The sequence below is a fragment of the Ornithorhynchus anatinus genome, chromosome 19 (assembly GCF_004115215.2).
Source record: "Ornithorhynchus anatinus isolate Pmale09 chromosome 19, mOrnAna1.pri.v4, whole genome shotgun sequence".
NCBI lineage: Eukaryota > Metazoa > Chordata > Mammalia > Monotremata > Ornithorhynchidae > Ornithorhynchus > Ornithorhynchus anatinus.
The window spans coordinates 23,473,737-23,490,224 of NC_041746.1; the positions used below are offsets into that span (position 1 = coordinate 23,473,737).

The 16,488-nt window shown below is 44.1% G+C and overlaps 1 long non-coding RNA gene across 1 annotated transcript in view; it reads left to right on the top strand.

The window, feature by feature from the left end:
- LOC114805752 overlaps nt 1-15,783 on the top strand; it is a 39,914-nt gene extending 24,131 nt beyond the window's left edge. Inside the window, exons 2-3 of the long non-coding RNA XR_003753772.1 lie at nt 13,139-13,271; nt 15,182-15,783. This is a non-coding gene — a long non-coding RNA (uncharacterized LOC114805752). The remainder of the gene's footprint in view (nt 1-13,138; nt 13,272-15,181) is intronic.
- The last annotated feature ends 705 nt before the right edge of the window (nt 15,784-16,488 follow it).

Below are 16,488 nucleotides of genomic sequence, written 5' to 3' on the forward strand. Positions count from 1 at the left end.
CCACGTGGGGCTCACAGTCTTCATCCCCATTTTACAGATGAGGGAATTGAGGCACCGAGAAGTGAAGTGACTAGTACAGTGCTCTGCACACAATAAGCATTCAATAAATACGATCGACTGAATGAGCAAGCAAATCAGGTAGGACACAGCTCCTCTCTTAGGTGGGACTCACAGTCTCGATCCCCATTTCCCGCGTGAGGTAACCGAGGCACGGTGAAGTGACTTGCCCATGGTCATACAACAGACAAGAGGCAGAGGTGGGTTTAGATCCCGTGACCTTCTGACACCCCAGGCCCGTGCTTCATCCGCTACACCAAATTATCGACTCGTTTGTATTGTCCTCTCCTAAGAGTTTAGTAGAGTCCCATAAAATACACTGCGTTCCATGAATACCACTGAGCTAAAGAGAAACAGTGCGGCTCAGTGGGAAGAGCACAGGGTTGGGAGTCGGAAGACATGGGTTCTAATACTGGCTCTGTCACCTGTCGGCTTTGTGACTTTGGGCAAGCCACTTAACTTCTCTGGGCCTCAGTTATCTCATCTGGAAAATGGGGATTAAGATTGTGAGCCCTATGTGGGACAACCTGACTACCTTGTATCTATCTCAGCGGTAAGAACAATGCTTGGCACATAGTAAGAGCTTAACAAACACCATAATTATTATTTTACCAAATGAGCTGACTGGGTTTTCGGTGACCAAGCTTGATCTCAAGCTGTCATCACCATCGGATACAGGGAGCGTATCGATTCATTTTTCACTCGGATAAGGAAGGAAAATCCAGAGTAGAATCTTGTTTCCTGGAACATTTTTGCCTCCCAAGTAGTACAAAATCAATCCACCAAACCACAGGTTATTTTCAGAGCCTGATTTCTGAATCAGGTCGTCTGTGTTTGATGTGACTTGCTTTCGTCGGGGGAGACTTTCAGGGACCAAGTTTGCTGGCACGTTGTCTCCCGTAGAGAGAATTTGGGAGATAGGATGGGAATCTCCAGAGCTGTAGGAGTAAGCCAGGTGCTGTGTGACCTTGGGTAAGTCACTTCTCTACCTCTGGGCCCCAGTTTCCTTGTCTATAAAATGGGGATTCGATGCCTGTTCTCTCTCCTACTTAGACTGTGAGTACCATGTTGGACAGGGACTGTGTCCGATCACATTGTCTTGTAACACTACTATTACTGATAATAATGGTATTGTTAAGCACTCTCTATGTGCCAAGAACTGTATTCTGTGCTGGGGTGGATACGAGATAATCGGGTCCCACATGGGGCTCACAGTCTAAGTCGGAGGGAAAACAGGTATTGGATCCCCATTTTGCATATGAGGAAACTGGGGCACAGAGGAAGTAAAATGACTTGCCCAAGGTCACACAGCAGGTTAAGTGGTAGATTCAGGACTAGATCCCAGGTCCTCTGATTCCCAGGCCCGTCGGTTAATCAACCATTTCTACTGAGCACTTACTCTGTGCAGAGCACTGTACTAAGCGCTTGAGAGAGTACAATCCAAGAGAGTTGGTAGACACATCCCCTGCCCACAATGAGCTTACGGTCTAGATGGAGGAAACGTGTTCGGGACACTTGGAAAGAATAGTGCTCAGATTGGTTTGAACACTTGGTTTTTGCCTCTCATTTCTTCTCAGGAATATGATTTCCAAAATCATCGTAGAGTCTAGACTGAAGACAGGGAAATAGTTCCCGCATCAGCCTTGGGGCTGCTACTTTAAGAGGAGATTTTGATTTCATTGAGCATGAAAGTCAACCCTATAAAACCCTGCTCCATTGTGCAGGCAAAGCCAGAGGGGCAGGAGAGTTCTGGGTCGGGAGAAATCTTATTTCTGTGCCATTGTACCGCGTTGACTCCCACGACTGCTCCCACGGCTTTAGACGGAGTGTTTAGAGCTAACTGCCTCATTGATCCCAATTTTCAGTATTCACAAAAGCAGATAAGTATTAGAAATCAGTTACCACTTTTGTGCTTATCTCCCATTCTGACAAGTAGAAAACGTCTTAAAATGTGTTGTTCGTGGTTATATTTAGAGGTCGAAGCTAATCAATTTTATGTGATAATAAAAGAAACATAAAAAGAAGCCATGCTTCATTTGAGTGAATGTCGCTGAAGAGATGTGTGGAGGGAACATAGAACAATGGGGTTAAACTTCGTTTAGACGAAATGGTCAATTAATTGAGACGAAAGAGAATTCAGTGAGGCGTCCAGGTTAAGTGGCTTCCACTATGTAATATGCAATTTTTAAAGTTATTAAAGGTAGCTATCGTGCATAAAACATAATACCCTTTTTCGGTCAACTAATTTAGTAGGTCTCTGAATTTCCTTGAAAAGTGTAGGTAATGTTTATGTCAGGTAGATTTTTTTTTTTCTGTTTTAAGAAATACAGCTCGTTTTTATGGTGAAGTTCAGTGAGCAGCAAGGGGAAAAAAAATCCTGTACAGCATTTCACATTGAGAAAAGGGTGCAAAGCTGGATGTCTTTCAATAACAATAATAATAATAATAATGTTGGTATTTGTTAAGCGCTTACTATGTGCAGAGCACTGTTCTAAGCGCTGGGGAAGATTTACAGGATAATCAGGTTGTCCCACGTGAGGCTCACACTCTTAATCCCCATTTTACAGATGAGGTAACTGAGGCCCAGAGAAGTGAAGTGACTTGTCCACAGTCACACAGCTGACAAGTGGCAGAGCCGGGATTCGGACCCATGACCTCTAACTCCCAAGCCCGGGCTCTTTCCACCGAAACACGCTGCTTCTCTACATGCTGTTTCGCAGCAGGCGAAGAAGAAGAATCGTGGTATTTGTTAAGCACTTACTGTGTGCCTAGCACTGGGATAGGCAAGGAACAGCATGGCCTAGTGGCTAGAGCACGGGCCTAGGAGTCAAAAGGTCATGGGTTCTAATCCTGCCTCTGCCACTCGTCTTCTGTGGGCCTTTGGGCAAGTCGCTTCACTTCTCTGGGCCTCATTTCCCTCATCTGGAAAATGGGGATTGAGACCGTGAGCCCCACGAGTTACAGGGACTCTGTCCAACCCGATTTGCTTCCATGGTCCCCAGTGCTTAGTACAGTGCTCTGCACATAGTAAGCACTTAAATAATAATAATAATAATAATAATGTTGGTATTTGTTAAGCGCTTACTACGTGCCGAGCACTGTTCTAAGCGCTGGGGTAGACATAGAGGGATCAGGTTGTCCCACGTGGGGCTCACAGTCTTAATCCCCATTTTACAGATGAGGGAACTGAGGCACAGAGAAGTGAAGTGACTTGCCCACAGTCACACAGCCGACAAGTGGCAGAGCTGGGATTCAAACTCATGAGCCCTGACTCCAAAGCCCGTGCTCTTTCCACTGAGCCACGCTTAAATGCCATGATTATTCCTCTAGACTGCAAGCTCGTCCTCTAGACTGTAAGCTTACTGTGGGCAGGGAATGTGTCTGTTCATTGTTATATTGTACTCTCCCAAGCGCTTAGTACAGTGCTTTGTACACAGTAAGCTCTCAATAAAAGAATAGAGAGAGGAGCATCGAGTAAGAGCCGAGGGGTTATCAGGGAAAAGACTGAAGAACTAAGAGGGCAGGAGCTGATCGAGTGATCTAGCCAATGGCCAGGAGTCTCCTCTTGGAGTTGAATGGGCAGCCAGTGGTTGCCCCGCTGAAGGTTAGGAGTGGAGAGACATGCAGAATGACGGTGGTTTAGAAACGTGATCCGGGCAGCGGGGTGAAATATGGACTGTAGCGGAGAGAGATTGGAAGCTTTAGTCCCGCCAGTTTCACTGGGCAATGGGATGACGATCCGGTCGTGCTCACTTGGATGGACGGGGAGAGGCGGCGGAGCCGGGAAATGGTAGGGAGGGCGAAAAAACGCCTTTTAGCGACTGAACGATCTTAAGGAAGGCGAAAAGCCGAGGATCAGCCCTCTGGACTGTAAGCTCGTTGCGGGCAGGGAATGTTTCTGTTTATTGTTATATCGTATTCTCCCGAGCACTTAGTACAGTGCACAGGAAGCGTTGAATAAATATGATTGAATGAATGAATAATAATGATAGTATTCGTTAAGCACTATGCGTCAAGCACCAAGGCTTCAGGCTCCGTCACAAGGAGGATAGTGGGTTGGGAAATGATTGGTGGAGGAGTGGATTTGAAAGGGACAGTACGTTTTAAACAGATTTTAAACATATTGAGATTTAAACATATTGAGCTTAAGATGCTGGAAGGATATTAATAATGATAATGATAATAATAACTCTCTTGTATTGCAGTCTCCTAAGTGCTTAATACAGTGCTCTGCACGTAGAAGACTCAATCAATACTACTGAGTGATCGTAATAATATTACTTGTCTTTGTTAAGCACTTTTCATATGCCAGGCACTGTATTAAGCATTTCGGTTGATGTAATAAAATCAGGTTGGAACCAGACACTGTCCAACCTATGAGACTCACAGTCTAGGTGGGAAGAACAACTATTTAATCCCCATTTTACATCTGTGGAAACTGAGGCAAAAAAAGTTAAGTGGCTTCCCCAAGTTCACACAACAGGTAAGTAGCGGAGCCAAAATTAAAACTCGGGTCCTCTGATTCCCAGATGTGGGTTCTGTCCATGAGATGATAATAATGATAGTGATAATAATAGGGAAGCGGTGTGACTTAGTGGAGAGAGCCCGGGCTTGGGAGTCAGAGGTCACGGGTTCGAATCCCAGCTCTGCCACTTGTCAGCTGTGTGACCTTGGGCAAGTCACTTCTATGTGCCTCAGTTACCTCATCTGTAAAATGGAGATTAAGACTGTGAGTCTCACGTGGGACAACCTGATTACCCTGTATCTACCCCAGTGCTTAGAAAAGTGCTCAGCACATAGTAAGCATTTAACAAATACCAACATTGTTATTATTATTAATGATTTTCATATTAATGATTTCATATTTTCATATTAATTAAGCACTATGTGTTAAGCACTGTACTAAGTGGTGGGGAAGATACAAGATAACCACTTCAACACAATTGCTGTCCCCAAAATCTAAGTAGGCAGAACAACAGGTATTAAATCCCATCTTGCAGTTGAGGAATCTAAGGTACAGAGAAGTTAAGCCACTTGGCCAAGGTCACACAGCTGTATATGGCAGAACTGGGATTAGAACTTTCCACTAGGCCACGCTGCTTCTCCATTTGGAGATGTCCTGGAGGTAAGAGGAAATGTTAGATTAGAAAGGAAGTGAAAAGTTGGGCTAAAGAGAAATGTTTGGGAATCAACTGTTTAGGAAGACCAACAGGACGTCGCTATAGAGTGTTCCCTCTTTTTTCAATTACTATATGCCAGATACAAGAGAATCAGGTTGGACACAGTCGCTGTCCTTCAGGGGGCTCACAGTCTTAATCCCCCATTTTACAGATGGGGTAACTGAGGCACAGGCAAAGTGACTCGCTACTCTGCTTCCCTTTTCTTTCCCTCTCCTCCTTTCCCATCCCTCTTCCCATCCTTTCTCATTCATCTGTCACCTTCAGTAGGCTCACCTTCAGCCTAGAGGCAGTGCGGTCTAGTGGAAAGAGCATGGAAGTCAGGAGAATTGGGTTCAAATGCTGACTCTGTCACTAGCCCACTATGGAGCAAATCACTTCACCTTTCAGTGCGTCAGTTCCTCATCCGTAAAATGGGAATGGAATACCTTCTCTCCCCATCCATTAGATGGTGATTCTCTCTTTATCTTCCTCAGTGCTTCACACGGTACATAACACACAGTGAACAATTCATAAATACCACATGTCTAGAGAGACTGCAGCCCAACTGATCCCACATTTCTCTTCCCACTCCGAACCCTTCCCTGGTTTCAAGGGCAGATTCATCGCCATCATCATCAGTGGTATTTATCGAGTGCCTACTCTGTGCAGGGCACTGTACTAAACGCTTGGGAGAGGACAATTGGAGAGAGTTGATAGACACATTCCCTGCCCTCAGCGACCTCACAGTCTAGAAGAGGAGACTAGGAGATTAGGCTCATGAACAGGAGAGATACGTAAGGCTTTAGAAAGGACTTAGAACTAAGCTCAGTATTTTCAGGTCAGAACCCGGGCAGCTCATCATAAATGAAAACACCTCATGTATAAACAAATACCAGACCTGGCACTTTTCAGATTTCCCAGCTAACTGTATTCATAAGATGCAAATACCCTTCTGCCATCTCCAAAGGGTTAATGAAGAATCAGGAATTTGTATAGCTCATTAATTGTTATATCGCATCCTTTTATCTAAATTGTTAGTGGCCTGCTTAGTCAATCGAAACATATTACTTTGATATTAAAGCTGCAATCAAAATCTTTATTTCTGTTCATGTTCTACTCGAGAATACAAATTTTCCTGAGCGGGGATGTCGGAATTTGCTTGGGCACATTTCCAACTCGAGAGGCCATAAACTCAGGAAGATGCCATCCAACTCCAATCCAGTTTTACACACAGACTCCCCTTTCCAGTTGGACTTGGTTTCCTCCAGCTCTGTGTCCCGAGGTCCACCATGGAAAGACATCATCATCATCAGTGATATTTATTGAACGCTTATCACGTGCAGAGCACACACTAATTTATTTATTTGTATTAATGTCTGTCTCCCCCTCTAGCCTGTGAGCTAGTTGTGGACGGGAAATGTGTCTACGAACTGCTTTATATTGTACTCTCCCAAGAGCTTAGTACAGTGCTCTGCACACAGTAAGTTCTCAATAAATATGATTGATTGATTTGTAATAGTACAGACACAAAAAGCTTTCATTTTGATTTTCATGGGAGGGGTTGTAATTGGTGACGCCTCGTTTGTTTGGATGAAAAGGGAAGAAATATTTCAGACTGTGATTGTCCAGGCTATTTGTGATAGCACGAAGAAGATTCCGTTCGTAAGCAACTCAGGGTTTCCTTTAGAACCAAAGGATGAAGAGGTTGGATGAAGAATCATTTAACGCAAACCCCTGTGGCATCCTACTATGATCCATGGGAATTATTTTCAGGTTATCCCAGAAGGCTGATCTGTATCGGCTAAAGACAACACATATGGAAGGGAAGCAGCCCAGCATCAAGACAGGAGTTTCACCTGAATCTAACAAGCTATTCAGCTTGGTCAACGTCATTTTCCTACATGAGACTCACGGTCAAAGTAGGAGGGAGAACGGGTATTTTTTATGGTATTTAAGAACCACTTTATATGTGCCAGGCACTGAACTAAGCTCTGGGGTAGGAGCAAGATAATTGGGTTGGACACAGACCCCGTCCCACATAGAACTCACAGTCTTAATCCCCATTTTACAGATGAGGTAAATGAGGCAAGGAGAAGTGACTCGCCCGCGGTCACGCAGCAGAGAAGTGGCAGAGCCAGAATTAGAACCCGGGTCCCTGACTCCCAGATCTGGGCTCTTTCCATGCTTGAGTTATTTTTCTTTTGAGGTTTGCTTTAAAACCATAATCAAGCTTTGATTGGGAAGGATATCCCTTTGTGATTATATTTAGTAAATATTTTAAAATTCAGAATAATTACTTTCCCTTGTCTGATTCCACTCCCATACCAAACTCCCAATTGGTACTCATTAACTTCTTTTTCTAAATTTCCCTTGATCTGTTTGTTATAGACATGATTCTGGCCTAGTTCTACATGTAATTCATTAACATTCTGCGTTTTGAAAGATTAAATGATCTATGCAAGGAGAGAAAATCACTTCTAGTAAAAATAAAGACATTTATTTTACCCCTTGATCCCACCGAAAACCGATCTACAAACCCTGCAGCTTTGGTTTGAACATTTTGGAACTACTTCCATGGAAAACAGGCTAATTCTGAAAGTTAAGCTCTACCCACCAAGCACGGGAACTAACTTTAATCGGCTCAGAGTCTCGATTCAAGTCAGAATTGTTTTTAAGCAAGAAAAAGAAAAATGATACTTTTCAAATGCTCGCGTCAAATTCATTAAATATTCGGTATGGATTGGAAGATCTCTCGTTCTATAAGAAAACATACGACTGTTCACATTTTATCTTCACCAATCACTTAATCCCTAGAACCTATCGAGCACTTTTTCTGAACAGAGCCCTGTACCAAGTGACTGGGAGAATACGATAGAGCTAGTAGAAATGATCCCTACCCTCAAGGAGCTTACAGTCTAGCAGAGGAGTCAGACATTTCTGATTTCTAGGATGGGATTGCAGAAAGGCTTTATATCTTGAAACATTTTCCCCTCTAGATTCTAAGCGCCCCTCTGGGTTGTAAACTCCCTGCCTAGACTATGAACTTGTATTTTTTGTGTGTTTGGAGCTAGGATTAGCACCCAAGTCCGTCTGACTCCCAGGGTTGTGCTGTGTCCACTAGGATATGGTGCTTCTCCTCTCATCTCCTTCTTAACACCCCTCCTCCCTCCCGACAACTCCCCTCTTCTCAAACTCTTTTCTTTCTCACTAATTTTTGGATCCAGTAGGAAAACTTTCAAATTGCATAGTAATGAAAAACCCACTTCATCCATTTTTATTTTTTATTTATTGCATTTTTTAATCACTTGGTGCAAGGCACTGAGATAATAATTCAGAGGTGATCCCATTCCACAGAGGGCTCGGATAGAGCATGGGCCGGGGAGTCCGAAGGCCCTGGGTTCTAATCCCAGCTCTGCCACTTTTCTGCTGTGTGATCTTAAGCAAATCACTTCAGTTCTCTGAGCCTCATCTGTAAAATGGGGATTAAGAACGTGAGCCCCACCTTGGAACAGGAATTGCCCAACCCAATTTGCTTGTATCCACCCCAGTGCGTAGTACCGTGCCTGGCACACAGTAAACACTTAACATATACCATTATGGTTATATCATCTAGAGTTGGGGAAACGGGCAGCAGACAAGGGATAAGGAACATGAGAAAGCAAAGTCAATCAATGAATAAAGGAAGAACAATAACAAAAACAATCAGAGCTGATAAAGAAGCAGTTTTTCTGGAACTGAGTTCCAGCTCCTTCCCCTCCTCCTACTTTACCTTGCAACAGTTTTAATAGACGCCTTCTCATGAATTTACGGGACACCTCCTCCTTCACTAATTTGCTCCTAATTGCCTGAATGTGGGGAGTCACTACATTTTCACCAGTGAACAGACCAAGTGTTCCCAAAAATAGCAGCGTGGCCTAGTGGATAGAGCACGGGCCTGGGAGTCAGAAAGACCTGAATTCTAATCCCAGCTCCACCACATGTCTGCTGTGTGACCTTGGGCCAGTCTTTTCTGTTTCTCTGGGCCTCAGTTCCCTTATCTGTAAAATGGGGATTAAGAACGTGAGTCCCCGATGGGAGAGAGACCGTGTTCAACCTGACTAACTTGTATCTTCCCCAGCGCTTAGAGCAGTGCATGGCACATAGTAAGTGCTTAACAAGTACCATAATTATTATTATATATAAATATTGATATTATTATAAAGATGCAATGGAGCTAAACCTCACATGATGTGGCAACTGTTATGGCGAGTTGGGGAAAGAGAAAGCGGAAGACCAGGTGCACAGATCAGAAATGGGATGACTGTCCTAGAGCAGAGGCTTTGGGAAGATCATGACACCAAGAGGAAGAAACCAAAACAGCACCGGACATGGGAGAAAAATGCAACAAAGAAATCAGTATGATGGCTGGCGGTCAAAAATCATCCGAATGTAATTAAGGCCTCATTTGTTTCTGCTTCGGGAAGATCTTAGATTACATTTCTCAGGTGATCCAGAAGGAGAAATGAATACTGCCGGAGAAAAGAGAAGGGAAGGGTGACTCCCTCAGCCGACTTATTTGTGAGAATTTTCAGTTCAGATCGTGAGGTGGAGGAGACTATAAAATCCTCTTTTAGAGAGGGATACAGTAAAGTGGCAATATTTGAAAAAACACACGGGAAGATAGGGATGGGGGTGGGGGCATTCATTTCCAAACAATTCCAAACAATACGCTGAGATATTGATCTACCTGATTTAAGTGCATATATTTCAAAAGCAATCAGTAGCACAGTGTTTTAAAAGTTGCAAGCCTTGAGTACATTGTGGAAAATCACACTGTGTAAAGTTCTTCTTTCCTAAAGGTCCATTCATACATTCACTTGTATTTATTGAGCACTTACACTGTGCAGAGCACTGTACTAAGCACTTGGAAGAGTACAGTATAAGAATAAACAGACGACTTCCCTGCCCACGAGGGGTTCTTGAGGAATCTGACTCCCTAAACCTCATTTCATTCATTCTTTCAATCGTAATTATTGAGCGCTTACTGTGTGCAGAGCACTGTACTAAGAGCTTGGAAATTACAATTCAGCAACAAGTAGAGACAATCCCTGCCCAACAACGGGCTCCCACTTCTGATCCTGCTCAGTGGATATCTGTTTGAAAAATAAGCGACTTTTCCAATCTGACAGATTTCCAAAACAGCCGTAGGAAATTTAGAATAAATATGGTAGCAGAGAGCGGTTCAGTACCGTTCTTCCATCTCAATCCCATCCTCCGCTCGCGACCCATCTAACCCCTATCCAAATGTTCCCCGTCCATCCCGGGAGAAAAAGGAGCGCTCTCCAGCCGGCTTGAATATTGAGAAGCAAGAGGAAAAAGTGGAAGCTATTATTCTGATTCAGGGAGGACCAGGTTGCCTGTTTATTTCTCTGCTTCACGAGGGCATTTGAAAAGCAAAACGTGAAGCCTTCCTTCAGTGTGAGATTAAAAGCAGAGGGAGGTTTTCTGCCAAGCTGCAAATGATCTACCCAGACAGAACGGTAATGATGAGCTGTGCTGAGAATCATGGGCTCGAAGCAATGGAAAGCACTAGACAAAATTGGCAAATTGTAAAACTACCAGACACCAAAGAAGCTTCTGTTAGGGTCTAATTTCCAGACTCTCCCACCTCGGGGAGAATCAGGGGACTTGGCCAGCGGGGACCTTCTCCGTCTTTGGTGACCGTGAGACCGTTCAAGACGATGAACCGTGGGAGGTGAGCAGCCTGTTCTGAGCCTGTAATAATAATAATAAAAAATTTGGTACTTGTTAAGTGCTTACTATGTGCCAAACAGTGTTCTAAGCGCTGGTGTAGATACAAGTTAATCAGGTCGGCCACAGTCCCTGTCCCACACGGGGCTCACACTTTTAATCCCCATTTTACAGAGGAGGGAACCGAGGTCCAGAGAAGTGAAGTAACTTGCCCAAGATCACACAGCAAGCATGTGGCAGAGTGGGGATTAGAACCCAGGTCCTTCTGACTCCCAGGCCCGTGCTTTCTCCACTAAGCCACGCTGCCGTGATTAGTCCATGGGACCCAGAGAAGAGGCTATCTGTGACTTCATTTCTCACAAACCTTCAGGGAGACAAAAATCCCCTTGATTTCTTTGAACGAGCGTTTCTTTTTAATCTCCCATTGGCCCTGGGCATTAGCAGGGTCTGCGGAGGTCACTTCAAGGACTGACCCACCTCTTCCCCTAGAATGGAAAGAGAATGAGCCCGGGAGTCAGAGGACCCGGGTTCTACTCCCAGTTCTTGCCCCGTGTCTGTTGTATGGCCTTCGACAAGTCACTTCACTGTGCCTCAGATACCTCATCTGTAAAATGGGGATGATGATGATGATGATGGTGTTTGTTAAGCACTTACCATGTGCCAAGCACGGTTCTAAGCGCTAGGGCAGATGCAAGGTAATCAGGTTGTCCCACGTGGGGCTCACAGTCTTCATCCCCATTTTACAGATGAGGTCCCTGAAGCACAGAGAAGTTGGTGACTTGCCCAGAGTCACACAGCTGACAAGTGGCAGAGCTGGGATTAGAATCCATGACCTCTGACTCCCAAGCCCAGGACTGAGTCTGTGAGCCCCACATGGGACAGGGACTGTGTCCAACCCGATACGTTTGCATTCACCACAGTGGTTGGTACGTAGTGCTTAACAAATGCCATAATTATTATTATAATTCTAATGGGAACTTACTGTTAATTCTAAGGGAAAATTCAAACTCAGATATTTATATTCGGGGGTCCATAATTATTTCCGCAAGTGTTTAATACTTTTCTCAATTTAAACTCAGACCCTGTTTAGAAGAGGAAACCCAATCCTGTCCAGCCTTCTTATACAAGCCGCAGATATTCGGTCCGTCAGAATTTCAAATGTGCGTTACCCGGTTTTCTATTCCTAAATGGATAGTTGCCTTTTCCTGAAAGCTGTAGTAGTCTTGAGGACAATTAAGAGCATTAATTAGGTTATCTCCAATCATCTGCCTTAGAAATCAGCTTCATTTGGTTGGAATATCTGCTTCATTGCTGGACGGTCAATCAAATCAGTGGGATTTATTGAGCGCTTACTGTGTGCAGAGCGCTGTACTAAGTGCTTGGGAGACTACCGTACAGTAGATAACCAGCCATGATTTCTGCCCTCAAGGAATGTACAATCTAGTGGATTCTCAAGTAATTATTCAACAGTATTTATAGAGAGCTTATTGTGCCTAGAGATGGTTCAATTCTTCAGTGTCTCTGAGACATTGAGTTACATCTTTCTAACCTGTTGTACTCCACTTTTTCCCACTTTTCCTCATCTCCCACTCCCTTCTACATCACCCTGACTTGCTCCCTTTGCTCTTCCCCCCTCCCAGCCCCACAGCACTTGTGTACATTTCTGAAAAGCGGCGTGGCTCAGTGGAAAGAGCCCGGGCTTTGGAGTCAGAGAGCATGGGTTCGAATCCCGGCTCTGCCGCCTGTCAGCCGTGTGACTTTGGGCAAGTCGCTTCACTTTTCTCTGCCTCAGTTGCCTCATCTGTAAAATGGGGATTAAGACTGTGAGCCCCACGTGGGACAACCTGATTCCCTTGTGTCTACCCCAGCGCTTAGAACAGTGCTCTGCACATAGTAAGCGCTTAACAAATACCAATATAATTTATTTGTATTGATGTCTGTTTCCCACCTGCCCTCCACCCCCAGACTATAAACTCATTGTGGGCAGGTAATGTCACTGTTTATTGTTGTATTGTACTTAAGAACTCAATAAATACTCTGTTGTTTGAATTGTTTCCAGTCAGGGCATCATCCAAGAAGCTTTTAGCTTCTCTTTTGGCAGATTTTCCCCAGGAAAATCCCTGAAATTTGAACAGGGAAATATCCTGTGTGATCTTCCCAGATTGCAGCTCAATTTGAAATGTTCTTCACAGGACCAGTTCCACTCCAAATGAATCCAAAATGGACAAAACAGTCAAAGCGAGATCGCTCATTACCATCAAGATATGAGACTTCATCATAAGCCATCATCAGGTTCAGTTTGTCTCCAGCGTTTGAATCCCGGAGGTAAGAGTGGGTCTTTTCAATTCATTCTTTCATCTCGTTCTGGTTTCTCTGGCCATCTCGATGGAAGAAATGATCTGAAGGAGTGCTGATAAAGCAGGCTGCATCCCTCTAATAACTCTGGTAATTAGTTCATTATTTTACAATTCCTAATCACTACGGAGAGTCCCAAAGAAAACGGTATTATATAGTTAATGAATACAACATATTTCTTCCATCGGGCAGAGTGTAAAATCATTTTTCTGTCACTCTTTCTTTATCTGTTACTCTTGAAGCATGGATGACCTAATTCTTAATTCAAATGAGTTAAGACTTCCAAAAAATAAAAAAATAAAAATGCACCCTCTCCATAGCACATGGTGGAGGATATTCCGCTATTTCCTTGGTGGATCAGTCCAGTAGAGACAGCGTTGCTTAGCGGAAGGAGCACGGATTTGGGAGTCAGAGGTCGTGGGTTCTAATCCCGGCTCCACTTGTCAGCTGTGTGACTTTGGACAAGTCACCTAACTGCTCTGTGCCTCAGTTTCCTCATCTGTAAAATGGAGATGAAGACTGTGAGCCCCGCATGGGACAGACACTGTGTCCAACCTGATTAGCTGGTATCTACCCCAGCGTTCAGTACAGTGCCTGGCCCGGAGCAAGTGCTTAAAAAATACCATTTAAAAAAAAAAAACACTAAAAAGATTGATTTATCGCAAAACTCAATCCTTAAAGGCAGTGTTCCCTTCTAGCTCTGAGCTGGTCAGCTGTGCTTCTGAAAGGCCTCAGGATTCTAACACAGATCCTGAGAATATAAATTCCTTCAATCATATTTATTGAGCACTTATTGTGTGCAGAAACCAGTACTAAGCACTTGGGGGAATACGATATAACAATAAACAGACACATTTCCTGCCCCCAGTGAGCTAGAACCCAGACAATTCCTGCCACAATTAACCCATATAGACCCCCAAAAAGCTTTCTTCCAGTAATAAGATTGGTCATCCGAGAATAAATTGTAGTGATAGTATTTATTAAGTAGTTACTTTGTGGAGAGCATTGTACTTAGCACCGGGAAAACATAACGGAGGTAGGCATAAGTCAAGCTTTAATTCAACCGAATCACCCAGTAGAATGAAATTTCAACCTCATTCTCCAGAGGCGTCTGGAGTTCCCGACACAAGTCCAGGTCTGAATGCCACCACCCTCTTGCTAAAGTCTTTTTGTTCTCGCTCAAAGAAACCACGAAAAGGAATCCCAAGATCCAAACCCACCGCCCCCGCTTTGTGGAGAATAAAGCTTTGGTAATTTTTAGCAGTCATATGAGGAGATTCTTAATTCATTCTGATGTTTTCTTTCAATTAAAGTGACATTTTCTATTGCGGTTAGGAAATCTTGAGGCTCAATAACGAGTGAATTAATCTGGGTCCGGAAAGTGCTTCCATAGAAGCATCAGAGATTTAATCTCCACAGTCGGTCCCAGGAGACCGTGACACCGGGTAGGCTTCCAGACTTCGAGGTTGGTCATAGAGTGCTCTGAGCAATATGACAAATCCCTAAAACAGCAGATTTAGAAGGGCAAGGTAGGACTTGGTCATCTGGGCACCATTCCCATTCTGGAATGGGATTCTACTTCTTTCCCTGTGGCCTCCATTCTCTGTCAATTCTGCTTCACGTTATTATACTCTTCACCCCCTTCATTAAAGCACTGGCATGCAAGAGATCCTGACTAATAATAGGCTCTCTCCTATTAGAGGGAGGGCCTCCTCATTTTTCCCCAAATTATGAAATAGCTTCCCATTAGATCTTGTGTTCTGTATACTACAGCCAAGACTTCCCTCTCATCTTAAAATGCTCTTCTGTAAATGGGTCTCTAATGTATAATTTTATTGTTGGAGCATTTCATTTTCTTTTTGATTTATGTTTTTTTATAGCCGGTTAGACAGCACTTTGTGATCTTTTGATGAAAGATGCCGTATAAATAAAATTGGACTCGGAAGAGAGAGATCTTGATGCCGGCATTAGAGACTGCTCTCTGCACTCGACAGATTTCGAGATCAAGATTTGCCTCTCAGCTGAAAGATGTGAAGAGGTCCCCCTCTTTCCTTTTTTAATCAGTTCGGATTAGAGCTGGTTACCCTGCTCTCTGCCGGTTTTGATCGTCGCACGCAATCAGACGGGAGAAGTGTTCTGTGGATCTAACAGAAGTGGATTCAACTGCCGCGATGGGAGTAAATAGTTGAATCCGGCATTCTCTCTACCTTCAAACCACCCATTTCAAGAAATCCAAACTACTCGGCATTTGCACCGAAGACTTCCAAACGGAGAACCGGGATACCGAGTTTGAACTGCCTCGTGAAATACTCATATTTTTCAAGTAGTTTCCAATTATGTCAAAAGGAATTGTGAAATTCCTCTGCATGTGAACTCCAGTCATCTCCACCATCTTCAAACCATGCCCTGGTTTCAGCACTCAGTGTTACCAGCCCGCTCGGTTCATGAACCTACAGTAATAATAATAAGTATTAATAATAAAAGGAAGAAGAATAGTAATGTGTGGTATTAAAGTGTTTTGTGGCAAGCCCTGAGCCAAGTGCTGCTATTGATACGGGATAATCGGGTCCCTCAGAGGCCTCACAATTGAAGTAGGAGGGAACACAGGTATTGAATCCCCATTTTGCAGATGAGGGAACTGAGGCACGGAGAAGCGAAGTGACTTACCCAAGATCACACGGCAGATAAGTGGCAGAGCCGGGATGAGAAGCCACTAGTCCTCCTCTGGTCCCTTGCCATTCCGGTGAGCCATACCCAAACACCACTGCCTACGAGGGGAGAGATGGAAAAGCATCTGGGAGCCAGAAGATCCGGGCTCCTCTTCTGGTCCTTTCCCGTTGGGTAAGTCACTTAACTTCTCTGTGCTCTGGTCCCCTCATCTGTAAAATGAGGATTGAATACCTGTTCTCCCTCTCCCTAAGACTCCTTTAGAGAAGCAGTGTGGCCTGGTGGATAGAGCATGGGTCTGGGAGTCACTTGTCTGCTGTGTGATCTTGGGCAAGTCACTTGACATCTCTGTGTCTCAGTTCCCTCATCTGCAAAATGGGGATTCAATACCTGTTTTCCCTCCTATTTAAACCATGAGGTCTTTGAGGCTTCAGTTACCTCATCTGCAAAATGGGGGTTAAGACTGTGAACTCCACGTGGGACGGGGACTGTGTCGAACCTGATTAACCTGTACCTACCC